This window comes from Schistocerca cancellata, chromosome 2 (assembly GCF_023864275.1).
Source record: "Schistocerca cancellata isolate TAMUIC-IGC-003103 chromosome 2, iqSchCanc2.1, whole genome shotgun sequence".
Taxonomy (NCBI): domain Eukaryota; kingdom Metazoa; phylum Arthropoda; class Insecta; order Orthoptera; family Acrididae; genus Schistocerca; species Schistocerca cancellata.
In genome coordinates, this window is record NC_064627.1 from 474101767 (window position 1) to 474113099 (window position 11333).

Below are 11333 nucleotides of genomic sequence, written 5' to 3' on the forward strand. Positions count from 1 at the left end.
AAAACTGGATTTTTGTATGCAGCATATATTTAGAAACAAAAATACTTGCATTTTTTATAAATATGGCAAGGATGTGTGTTAATTAGCATACATTTTATGATTTTTATATTTGAATGACGTAGGTATTCGAACCGCACAAGAAAACGAAAGAAGTAAATGCCGAAACGAGATACTCTTCTTTTACTGCAGCAGTCAGTTCTTTTATTTTCAAGGACTGACGCATTCGCACCGACCAATTCGAGAAGTATATCCATTTCTTTCTTTGAGAAATTTTGTTTTCTTCCTCCAATTTCCATTTCGCCCAACATAAACGAACGAACTAGTAGCGAGGTATGAGCACACTCCTGCTTGTTGACGAAAGTGCATTTCTTCTTGGTGTAGAAACTTTAATGGCCAGTAGTGTAGTTTCTTGTGCAATAATTTCAGACGCCGCTGAGAAGAAATGAAGGTTTGAGGCACAACGCTCATGAACAAACAGATCTTCACACGCCTGCCTCTGAATGTTAAATCGTATTAAAAAATTCCATCAGTACATTGCAGTTGTTGAACGACATTTGCCATGGATGTGGGGTATTATTTCGGAAGTTGAATTTAATTAGAAACGGAAAGAGGGAGGAAATAACAAGGATTTTCCTTTTTCTTTGTCAAGCCTTGTGCTTTAGAAGTGACGGCGTAAGAGCAACGGCCGACGGTAGTGTGTTTGGGACAAGCCTTCCCCTGGCTCGGCCGCTAGCGGCTTACCGACGTAACGACGTGTCGCTTGAGGCGCCGCTTTTGAAAATAAATCTCTCTCTCTAACCTCGACTGCACGGCACGCCGAGCTAACGCAGTTCTAACGGTTCAACGATCTGAATTATCGCCTCAAGCAAACAGAGAAGAACGCAACTACTCGAGAAAATTGCTTTAGCGTGCCTAGATTGCCGGCAGCTACAGTAGCCCGCTGCGCAAAGACACAAAGGCACAAACCCGAAACAAGTAGCAGCGGGGAAAGAAATTGTTTCCTCATTTTCTTCGACCTCGTGTCAGACGCGCCAAACTGACACAAGCACTTCGGCTTTCCATTAGCTAATATGTGTTACTCTTAACGCATGGATTAATCAAGATAATTTGTAATTACGGTGAAAATGGCGTTAGGAAATTACGTGCAACCTGATATTACGCGGCAGGATTGGTGTGTACAACTGCGTTACATCATACGAATACAAAATCAACTTAATTGAAGTCAACGTCAGATCGCCAGCCAGACACTGATTAATAGTGCCCCACTCAATCTTTTTGCTTCGTTGATTGCAAACTTGTAAGCAGTGATCTCGATGAGACACATGTGAAAAGTTGAACTTTTTCACGAAAAGATGAAGGAAGCTAGCGTTTCAGTGTCTTGTCGACATCACAATCATTACGGACTGGCCACCAGTTCAGTTGGCTAAAGATGATTAAAGAAATGAGTGGTAACCTTATTGGAAAAATCCATTCGACACTGGTCTTAAGTAATTAGAAAGCTATTGAAAACAAATGTAAGATGCCAGAATGAGAATTTTCATTCTGCAGCAGAGTGTGCGTTGATATGAAACTTCCTGGCAGCTTAAAACTGTGTGCCGGGTCGAGTCTCGAACTCGGGACCTTCGCCTTCCGCAGGCAAGTGCTTTACCATCTGGGCTACCCACGCACGACTCACGACCCTTCCTCACAGCTTCAATTCTGCCAGTACCTCGTCTCCTACCTCCCAAACTTCACACAAGCTCTCCTGCGAACCTTGCAGAACTAGCACACCTGGATGAGAGGATATTGCGGAGACATGGCTTAGCCACAGCCTGGGGGATGTTTCCAGAATGAGATTTTCACTCTTCAGCGGAGTGTGCGCTGATATGAAACTTCTTCACAGGTTAAAACTGCTTGCCGGGCCGAGACTCGAACTCGGGACCTCTGCCTTTCGTGGGCAAGAGCTCTACCTCTACTATAGGAGACGAGGTACTGGCAGAATTGAAGTGAGGACGGGTCGTGAATCGTGCTTAGGGAGCGCAGATGGTAGACCACATCCCCGCAAAAGAAAAAGGTCCCGAGTTCTAGTCTCGGCCAGGTACACAGTTTATCTGCCAGAAACTGTAAGGTGATCGGACTGGAAGAAGAGAAGAAACGCTAATCAGATTACTTTACATGATGTTGGGAAACACTCGGTAAGTAGGAGAACCTGCTGAAAAGTAATGACTCCAAATTTTTGTCTGAAAACTCTTGAATATTCTTAAATAAAACAAACTCTAGTAACAGTCGATATCTATTCTGGATATCTACAAATATATGTCTCGGTATAGTCCCCTTGGTGACGAACACATTTCTTCCACGAGACACCAGTTTTTTGATACCGTCACTGTTGAACGTTTGCTACAACCTCGCTTCTGCTTGCAGCGCTTCATCACTATCAAAATGAAGTACCTTAGACCTGTTCTTAAAGTTTTGTAAATAGTTCGAGCTCTGGCACACACTCTGAAGTTATCAGAACAGTTGCTTTCAACACGAACTAGCCAACGTCGTACATTACTGATGTCGCTGCAATAATCAACGACCACAACTTTAGTTTATGGATTTCAATTACAGGCACGTTTTCTGAGGGCAGAAACTTGATGTCTCACGTACCAACATAGGTTACACGCTGCCGTGGTACACCCTGCGATTCGGAGCCCTCTAGCGGCAGAATGTTGCAACTTGTGTCACTGAAGCGAGAAAGTCGACCGAGTAATATGCATGACATGTAAAATCTCAATCGATATTGAGAACAAAAAAAAACTTTCGGAGGGATTGCTTTCCAGCACGCCCTTTTACAAGCGACCAAGTGACCCGTGGCTCTAATTTCTTCTTTATAACATCATCCATACAAATTTTCCAGCTCTAAGACGTTTATATTACGTAAATGAAATGGTACATGCCTTCATTTATTATCAGATTTTCTGCTTAGATGATTTCTGACAGGGAAAAGCATATTTGCAAGTACTATTTCAATTATGTAAATAAATTAAGAGCCGCACAGTTTTTAATGTATGATTAATGCATGCTCAGTCAAGACCGTGTATTATTACGGAACATTCACTGACGATGCCTTTTATATAAAGTGTTAAACGCGTCTAGGAAATTACGTGCCAATACTGCAGCATGATTCAGCTCTATTGTTTAAATACCAGTATCATCTTTGGCTTGATGCCCCACATCTCTCTCAAAATTTGTTGTTCATACATCTCCAATCACATAAAGATTCTGTAGCCTAAGATGCCCGTCTCCGCTGTATACAACGCCGTGTTTCTAATTTTCAAGATAGGACAGAATTTAACGTTCCACTGCAAGTTTTTACTTCCTTAGGCTTTTAAATGTGCCATATTGTATTTTACGCAGTATTTGGGAGCTGTTTGTCACACTCATCTGATAGTCTGAAGATTCTTACTCAGACACAAGAGGCATCGTGTATTTTCCAGCACTTGAACTTTCCAGTCGAGCTCTGCACTGAGTACATCAGAATTATTGTACGTCATCCTGAGAGCAGCTTTTACAGCAGATGCAGGAAAATTCTACAGTACCAAATTCTACAGTACTTTGAAGATGGTGAGAAATTTTTGTCGGGCGCTAAATGTAGTGGTACGAAGAGGAATAATGCTACATTCACTACCGGTGGTTGAAAACAGACACAATGATAAATTAGAGGCCTTGAAATTCCAGTGACGTTAGTTTTTTTCTAGCTAGTACTTGTTGGTTAAAAATGGTTCAAATGGCTCTGAGCACTATGGGACTTAACATCTGTGGTCATCAGTCCCCTACAACTTAGAACTACTTAAACCTAACTAACAGAAGGACATCACACACATCCATGCCCGAGGCAGGATTCGAACCTGCGACCGTAGCAGTCGCGCGGTTCCGGACTGAGCGCCTAGAACCGCTACACCACCGCGGCCGGCACTTGTTGGTTAATTGGATCTTGATGTACGATAGTTGAATAAACATATAAGTACTGAATTTCTTCTAAATGAATAATTAGCAAAACGCTAATGCGTACTACCCATGGGGATATACTCTATACTAGACGGAAAACAGTATCGTGTTCGGTCCATTATCGAACAGCACGTGAGGTGGAAAATGAGCAATGCTGTCATTAAGTCCCGAATCACCCCTGCTCTTGTAGTAGCTCTGAATTATGTGTGGTGTAATGCTGTTGCGCTGATATAAATGATTCAATGGGTGGTGTATTAGAAACTCTGCAATACTGTCAGATTCGTATTATGGAGGTAGGCTCCAAATGATGAAATATTATCTATTTCTCACGAAATGCTATGCCATCATTGAAGACTTTGATGCCGTTACACTGTCGTATTTCTAGCGTACTTATCATAGGAATACGATATAGGAGATTAGGACAGGTACAGGGGAATATTTATAGACAATCATTCAGTATCGCTGAATTGCTTGTGTTAGGCTTCTAAATTTCCTTGTGTATTCCATGTATGCGCTGCATCGTTGTGACTTTGCTCCTGTGCGTTAGTATGCCATTTTTGTCGTTGTGATAGCTCTCTATCTATTCGGTGAGATATCGGGTACTACACAGCCTTGTAACTAATGGAACAGTGCTGTCACAACGTGATGAATTTTCTGGGCAATTAGCAGGTGTCTACGACTTGGCGAGGACACCTTCTCGTCGAAATCAGATGGAGTCAAGTACTGTATACCGAAGACTTGGATAATCGTGAGATCACGGCAGGTAAGCGTTATTGCGACGAAAGGAAAGCTGAGCGATGACGTCTATACCACTTCTTATAAGTGTTGTGGGCAAACATACCACACCCTACCTCATACGTCTCGTAAAGTGACTGCAGTAAGAAAATTAGGGGCTAATACGAAGAGTTTTACCTAGAGACAATGTTTTGCTTGTCCGATAGACAGGGAACAACATGCTTCTGTCAGTTTTGCGTGCCTATAAGTGGATGGGTTAACATCTTAATAGGTAGACTACAACTGCACGCATTTTCTGCAAACCATCGGACGGCGCGTGGCGGAGGGTACCCTGTACCACTACCAGTCATTTCCGATCCCATTCCATTGGCAGGAGAGCGAGGATAAAAGAAGACTACCTATATGTCTACGCATGAGCGTAAATTTCTCGTATCTTATGTTCGTGGTCCTTTCGTGAAAGATATGTCAGTGGTAGTACGAGGGTCGTTCAGTAAGTAATGCCCCACATGTATGTTCTCAGAACATCTTTTTTGTTACGAGTCCGAATTTGGTGACAATATACACCAACATGTCTTGTCCATATCCTTTTTTTCTACGAAGTCTCCATCACGTTCTATGGCCGTACGCTAACGTTGTGCAAGAGCATGTATTCCCTGCTGGTAAAAGTTCTTGTCCTGTAGGCGTTGCCACGTTTTCACTGCATGACTGACACCCTCGCCATCTTCAAGGTGTGCTCCCCGTAGAGAATCTTTAAGCGGCCCAAAGAGATGGAAGTCCGAGGGTGCCAGGTCTGGACTGTAGGGTGTATGAGGCAATGATGTTCAATCCAATTTGGCGATGTGTTCCCGGATTCTCAGACCTATGTGTGAGCGTGCATGATCGTGATGGAGCAAGATTTATGCTGGATTCTTGTCCCACTGAACCCGTCGGAAACGGCTCTTGAGTTTATTCAGAGCCCTCACATATACCTCTGAATTGATGGTTGATCCTCTTGGCATCACATACATGAGAATGACGCCATCACAATCCAGAAGACTGACACCATGTCTTTTCCGGCAAAAGGGGTTGTCTTGAATTTCTTCTTTTGAGCTGAATGAGGATGATGGCACTCCATGGACTGCCTTTTTGTTTCCGGCGCGAAGTTGTACACCCAGTTTTCGTCCCCTGTAAACGTCCGTGACAGAAAGGCCTCTCCGCCGGTCTGAAAACGCTCCAACAATTCAGATGAAATGGCTTTTTTTTAATCTTGTGGTCCACTGTGAGCTTTTGTGGAGCCCATTGTGAGCACCACTTTGAACATCCGGGAGTCTTGATCATTGCAGACGCAGTTCCAATGCTGACCGACTACTGTAGAGCCAATTGTCGAGTTGTGATGCGCCGGTCGGAAAGAAAAATGACATCCGCACGATTCAGAAGGTCCGGAGCAGTGGCTGTGACATGACGTCCCGAGCTTGGCTGACCATGGAAGTGTGTTTCTGCGTTTCTTGAGGCTGTAACATTCCTTATCAATCACCCAACTGTACTCCTATCAATAGCAGCATCACCTTACACTGCACACAAAGGTTTATAGATGTTCACCACGGTTTCTTTTTCTGCACACAAGAATTCAATAACAGCACGTTGCTTGGTAACGTGAGTCATATGTAGACGCCATTTGGACGCTGTACTACGGTTCTGCCATCTGCCGAAACCTCACCGGCGCACAGAACAGACATCAAATGTAAAGCACCAACAAGGGCATTTGTCTATGTATATTAGTGGCTTTTTAAAAAAGTGTGGTGTATTACTTATTGAACGACCCTCGTAGAATACTTCTGCAATCAGCTCCAAATGTTGGTTCACTAAATGTTCCCAATAGTGTTCCTCGAACAGAACATCGCCTTCCCTCTATGGATTCCCAATACTGAATTTATAGAGCGATAAATAACATTAATCTGATGCTCAAAAATCCTCTGTGCGTCTACCTTAAGTGACTTCATAGGTGACGAGGCATCTGTCTACCTCAAGGGACATGGAAAGTGATGAGGCATCGTGTGTCGGAGGTACAGCATGCTCTTAGCTCTCCGTCATGAGCCAAAAATGAGTTTAATATTCTAGACCTATGATGCAAGACACAACAAATATTAAGCTGATGGGAACAGATTTTTTTATCTGATGAGACAACCCTTAGAGAGAATGTATCCTGTGCCATACTGTTGTACAGGATTTTCACAACAGGCCGGCCGCGGTGGACGAGCGGTTCTAGGCGCTTCAGTCTGGAACCGCGTGACTGCTACGGTCGCAGGTTCGAATCCTGCCTCGGTCATGGATGTGTGTGATGTCTTTAGGTTAGTTAGGTTTAAGTAGTTCTAAGTTCTAGGGGACTGATGACCACCGATGTTAAATCCCATAGTGCTCAGAGCCATTTGAAGCATTTTGGATTTTCACAACAAGTGTTGATACTGTAGTGATATGAAAACAGGTGTATGCTCCGATTTCTTCTGTCTTCGAAAATAACTCGCATGAAACGGAGGAATCTACAATTCACGTGAGAAATTCGAGATGTATCGACAGCAAAATCCCTGGCTCGTATTAGGCAAATTGGATTTTTTAAGCTATGGAGTGTCTGTGTCGTGGGTGGAACAGCAGCTTGAACTATACGTCCAAGCCGCACCTGCTTCTCTCGTTGTGTACCTCAGCCAGCGGCCGGGGCGGTCTCAGAGGTTTTTCCAACTGGAAACCGCACCTTACCCTCGCACGGCCGGTGGGTACAAAGACGGACTCCGGCTAGTCTGCTCTTGCCCGCAGTCGTGGCGGCAAGTACCAGCGGCAGCACTAACAGCGTCCTCTGGACTGTTGAATAGCGAACTAGCCAGCGTGCTGGTTGAACGGCGACAGAAGTGGACGTGTATGTTCCATACATTCTCCAGTTGTTATAAGGAAATTTGAGGAGATTCAATACGGCGAGTGTTTACGCTGGACGATTATTCCCACCATGTAAACTGATCGCTTGGCTGCTGGGCGGCCACAATGTCAGTCTCCCTGGTCTCTGAGCATCTGGTACAGCGGGCGGCGGATACCCGGAGATGAGGTCGTAACTGCTGGCGTGGCCTATATCCATACAAGTCTCTAGTGGTCTCCTGGCAGTCGTGCGACACACTCTTTACGACCGAGAGTATTGATTATCTTTTCTCGCCAGATGTGTGTAGTGGAAACGACTTGGTTGAGTAAGGTGCTTGTGATCTCAAACGTCAGTGCATACAAGACCTCGGATATGTTTAGCGCTATGATCGATTTGTTGCGGAAATTTACACTACTCGACATTAAAATTGCTACACCACGAGGACGACGCGAAATTTAAGCGACAGGAAGAAGATGTTGTGATACGCAAATGATTAGCTTTTCAGAGCATTCACACAAGGTTGGCGCCGGTGGCGACACCTACAACGTGCTGACATGAGGAAAGTGTCCAGCCGATTACTCATACACAAACAGCAGTTGACTGGCGTTGCCTAGTGAAACATTGTCATGAAGCCTCGTGTAAGGAGAAGAAATGCGTACCATCACGTTTCCGACTTTGATATAGGTTGGATTATAGCCTATCGCGATTGCGGTTTATCGTATCACGACATTGCTGCTCGCATTGGTCGAGATCCAATGAATATTGAATATGGAATATGAAATTGAAATTGAATATGGAATCGGTTGGTTCAGGGGGGTAATACGGAACCTCGTGCTGGATCCCAACGGCCTCGTATCACTAGCAGTCGAGATGACAGGCATCTCATTCGCATGGCTGTAACAGATCCCTGAGTCAACAGATGGGGACGTTTGCAAAGGCAACAACCATCTGCACGAACAGTTCGACGACGTTTGCAGGAGCATGGACTATGAGCTCGGAGACCGTTGCTGCGGTTACCCTTGACGCTGCATCACAGACAGGAGCGCCTGCGATGGTATACTCAACGACGAACCTGGGTGCACGAATGGCAAAACGTAATTTTTTTTCGGTTGAATCCAGGTTCTGTTTACAGCATCATGATGGTCGCATCCGTGTTCCGCGACATCGTGGTGAACGCACATTGGAAGCGTGTATTCGTCATCGCCATACTGGCGAATCACCCGGCGTAATGGTATGGGGTCCCATTGGGTATTCGACTCGGTCACCTCTTGTTCTCATTGACGGCACTCTGAACAGTGGACATTACATTTCAGATCTGTTACGAACCGTGGCTGTACCCTTCATTCGATCCCTGCGGAACCCTACATTTCAGCAGTATAATGCACGACCGTATGTTGCAGGTTCTGTACCAGCCTTTCTGGATACAGTAAATGTTCGACTGCTGCCCTGGCCAGCACATTCTCCAGATCTCTCACCAATTGAAAACGTCTGGTGAATGGTGGCCGAGCAACTGGCTCGTCACAATATGCCAGACACTACTCTTGATGAACTGTGGTATCGTGTTGAAGCTGCATAGGCAGCTATACATGTACACGCCATCCAAGCTCTGTTTGACTCAATGCCCAGCCGTATCAAGGCCTTTATTACGGCCGGAGGTGGTTGTTCCGGGTACTGATTTCTCAGGATCTATGCACCCAAATTGCGTGAAAATGTAATCACATGTAAGTTCTAGTATAATACATTTGTCGAATGAATACCCGTTTATCATCTGCTTTTCTTCTTGGTGTAGCAATATTAATGGCCAGTAGTGTAGTTACTTGATTTGCAGAATGTTAGCGCATCATTCTCAAACAATGAAAATTGTTTTACTGTGAAGAAGAATCATCGTAAGGTGATGGTGACTGTTTTAAGTTATCTGTTCGACTTACGCCTTCACGGCTTTTTTTGGCTACCTTGTCCCTGTAAAATGTTAAGCAATCAATTGATAGGGTAGTGCAAACGGACTATTTGCCGCCGTTTTTGGTACCACAATTGTGACGTCATAAGAGTGGTCTATTTTTTCAATATATTTCCCATTTCATGTCATGAGATCTTCCACATCTGGCAGCTCAGCACAGACCAAGGTTTATTTCCACCAATGTAGAGATTGGGGAGTGAATGGGAAGTGGAGCAGGTGTGGGGCAGAGCCCAGTCTACCGCTAAAGAATTAAATAAAGAATATGCGAACTGAATTGAAGAATATAATATTATGTCAACTGACTGATTTGAATTTCATGTCGTCAGATCCTTCCACACCAGCAGCTCGGGACCGACTCTGTCTTTTATTCACCAATTTCCAGACAGGTGAGAGTAGAGGGAAATGGGGTAGGGGAAGGAGAGCTGCGGGATTTCCCGGGAGTGGGAAACGTGGCTCAGAACTGAACTGAGGAGAGAGCTACAAAAATGTGTCCCTCTTCCCAAAGGGGTGGGGATCTTCGAATATGGAACGCTCAAACGGGAAAGGTTTTTTTTTTTCCTGATTTGTAAAGTAAGAGGGCATCTACGAAGGAGACTGCGTAAAAAACATTGGTATGTCCAATTTTGGAATGATGCACAACTTTTTGGGGACCATACGAAATGCGAATAGCATGGGCACTGATTGTATATAAAGAATGGCCATACAAGTGATCATAGATCTGACTGACTCTCTGGAGAGCGTCGCTAAAATGCTGATAAACCTGAATTGGCAGCCGCTTGAAGAAAATAATGGTTCAAATGGCTCTGAGCACTTAGGAACTAAACATCTGAGGTCATCAGTCCCCTACACTTAGAACTACTTAAACATAACTAACATAAGGACATGACACACATCCGTGCCCGAGGCAGGATTCGAACCTGTGACCGTAGCAGCAGTGCGGTTCCGGATTTAATCGTCTAGCACAGTTCGGCCACAACGGCCGGCTCCGCCTGAAGAGATTGAGCCAAAGGTTACTTATTATTCGACGAAAAAATTGTGCCACGTGGGTGGGTGTGAAAGCGCTTCGGTGGCCTTATCGTGAGTCAGCGCGCAATCGGATTTGCGGAGTGAAGAAAGGACGGTACAGCTACAGTTATGTAATGAAAACCGCATTAACCTTAGTGATTAGAGTTATGAATCAGACGATCCATTACATGTCAAGTTTGTCTGCTCGGCATCTGTTCCACTTTCACCCGCGGTCTCAGTTTCCCTACCACTGTCGTCATCATGTGCCACACACACCCAGCAGCCAGAACATTATGGCCACCTACCTAAATAGAAGGTATGTTCAACTTTGACAGTGTCATGGCATGGAAGCAACGAGGCCTCTGCATGTAGCTCGCGGGAGTTGCACCACATCTGCACACACCAAGTCACCTGATCACTTAATTACCGTAAATTTCGGAGAGGTGGCCGATTGGCTTTGACGCCAAGTTCAATTACGTTACAGTTGTGTTCTATCGGGTTCAGATCTGACGAGTTTCGAGGCCAGCACATCAATTGAAATTCACCACTGTCCATCACGCACCTGTCTACATCGACATCTACATCCATACTCCGCAAGCCACCTGACGGTGTGTGGCGGAGGGTACCCTGAGTACCTCTATCGGTTCTCCTTTCTATTCCAGTCTCGTATTGTTCGTGGAAAGAAGGATTGTCGGTATGCCTCTATGTGGGCTCTAATCTCTCTGATTTTATCCTCATGCTCTCTTCGCGAGATATTCGTAGGAGGGAGCAATATACTGCTCG

General features: G+C 44.8%; 1 non-coding gene across 1 annotated transcript; it reads right to left on the minus strand.

Annotated features, from left to right (window-relative positions):
- Window positions 1-6693: 6693 nt before the first annotated feature.
- Window positions 6694-6884, minus strand: LOC126163317 (U2 spliceosomal RNA). The gene has a single exon (XR_007535212.1). It is a non-coding gene; the product is annotated as a U2 spliceosomal RNA (small nuclear RNA).
- Window positions 6885-11333: the final 4449 nt, after the last annotated feature.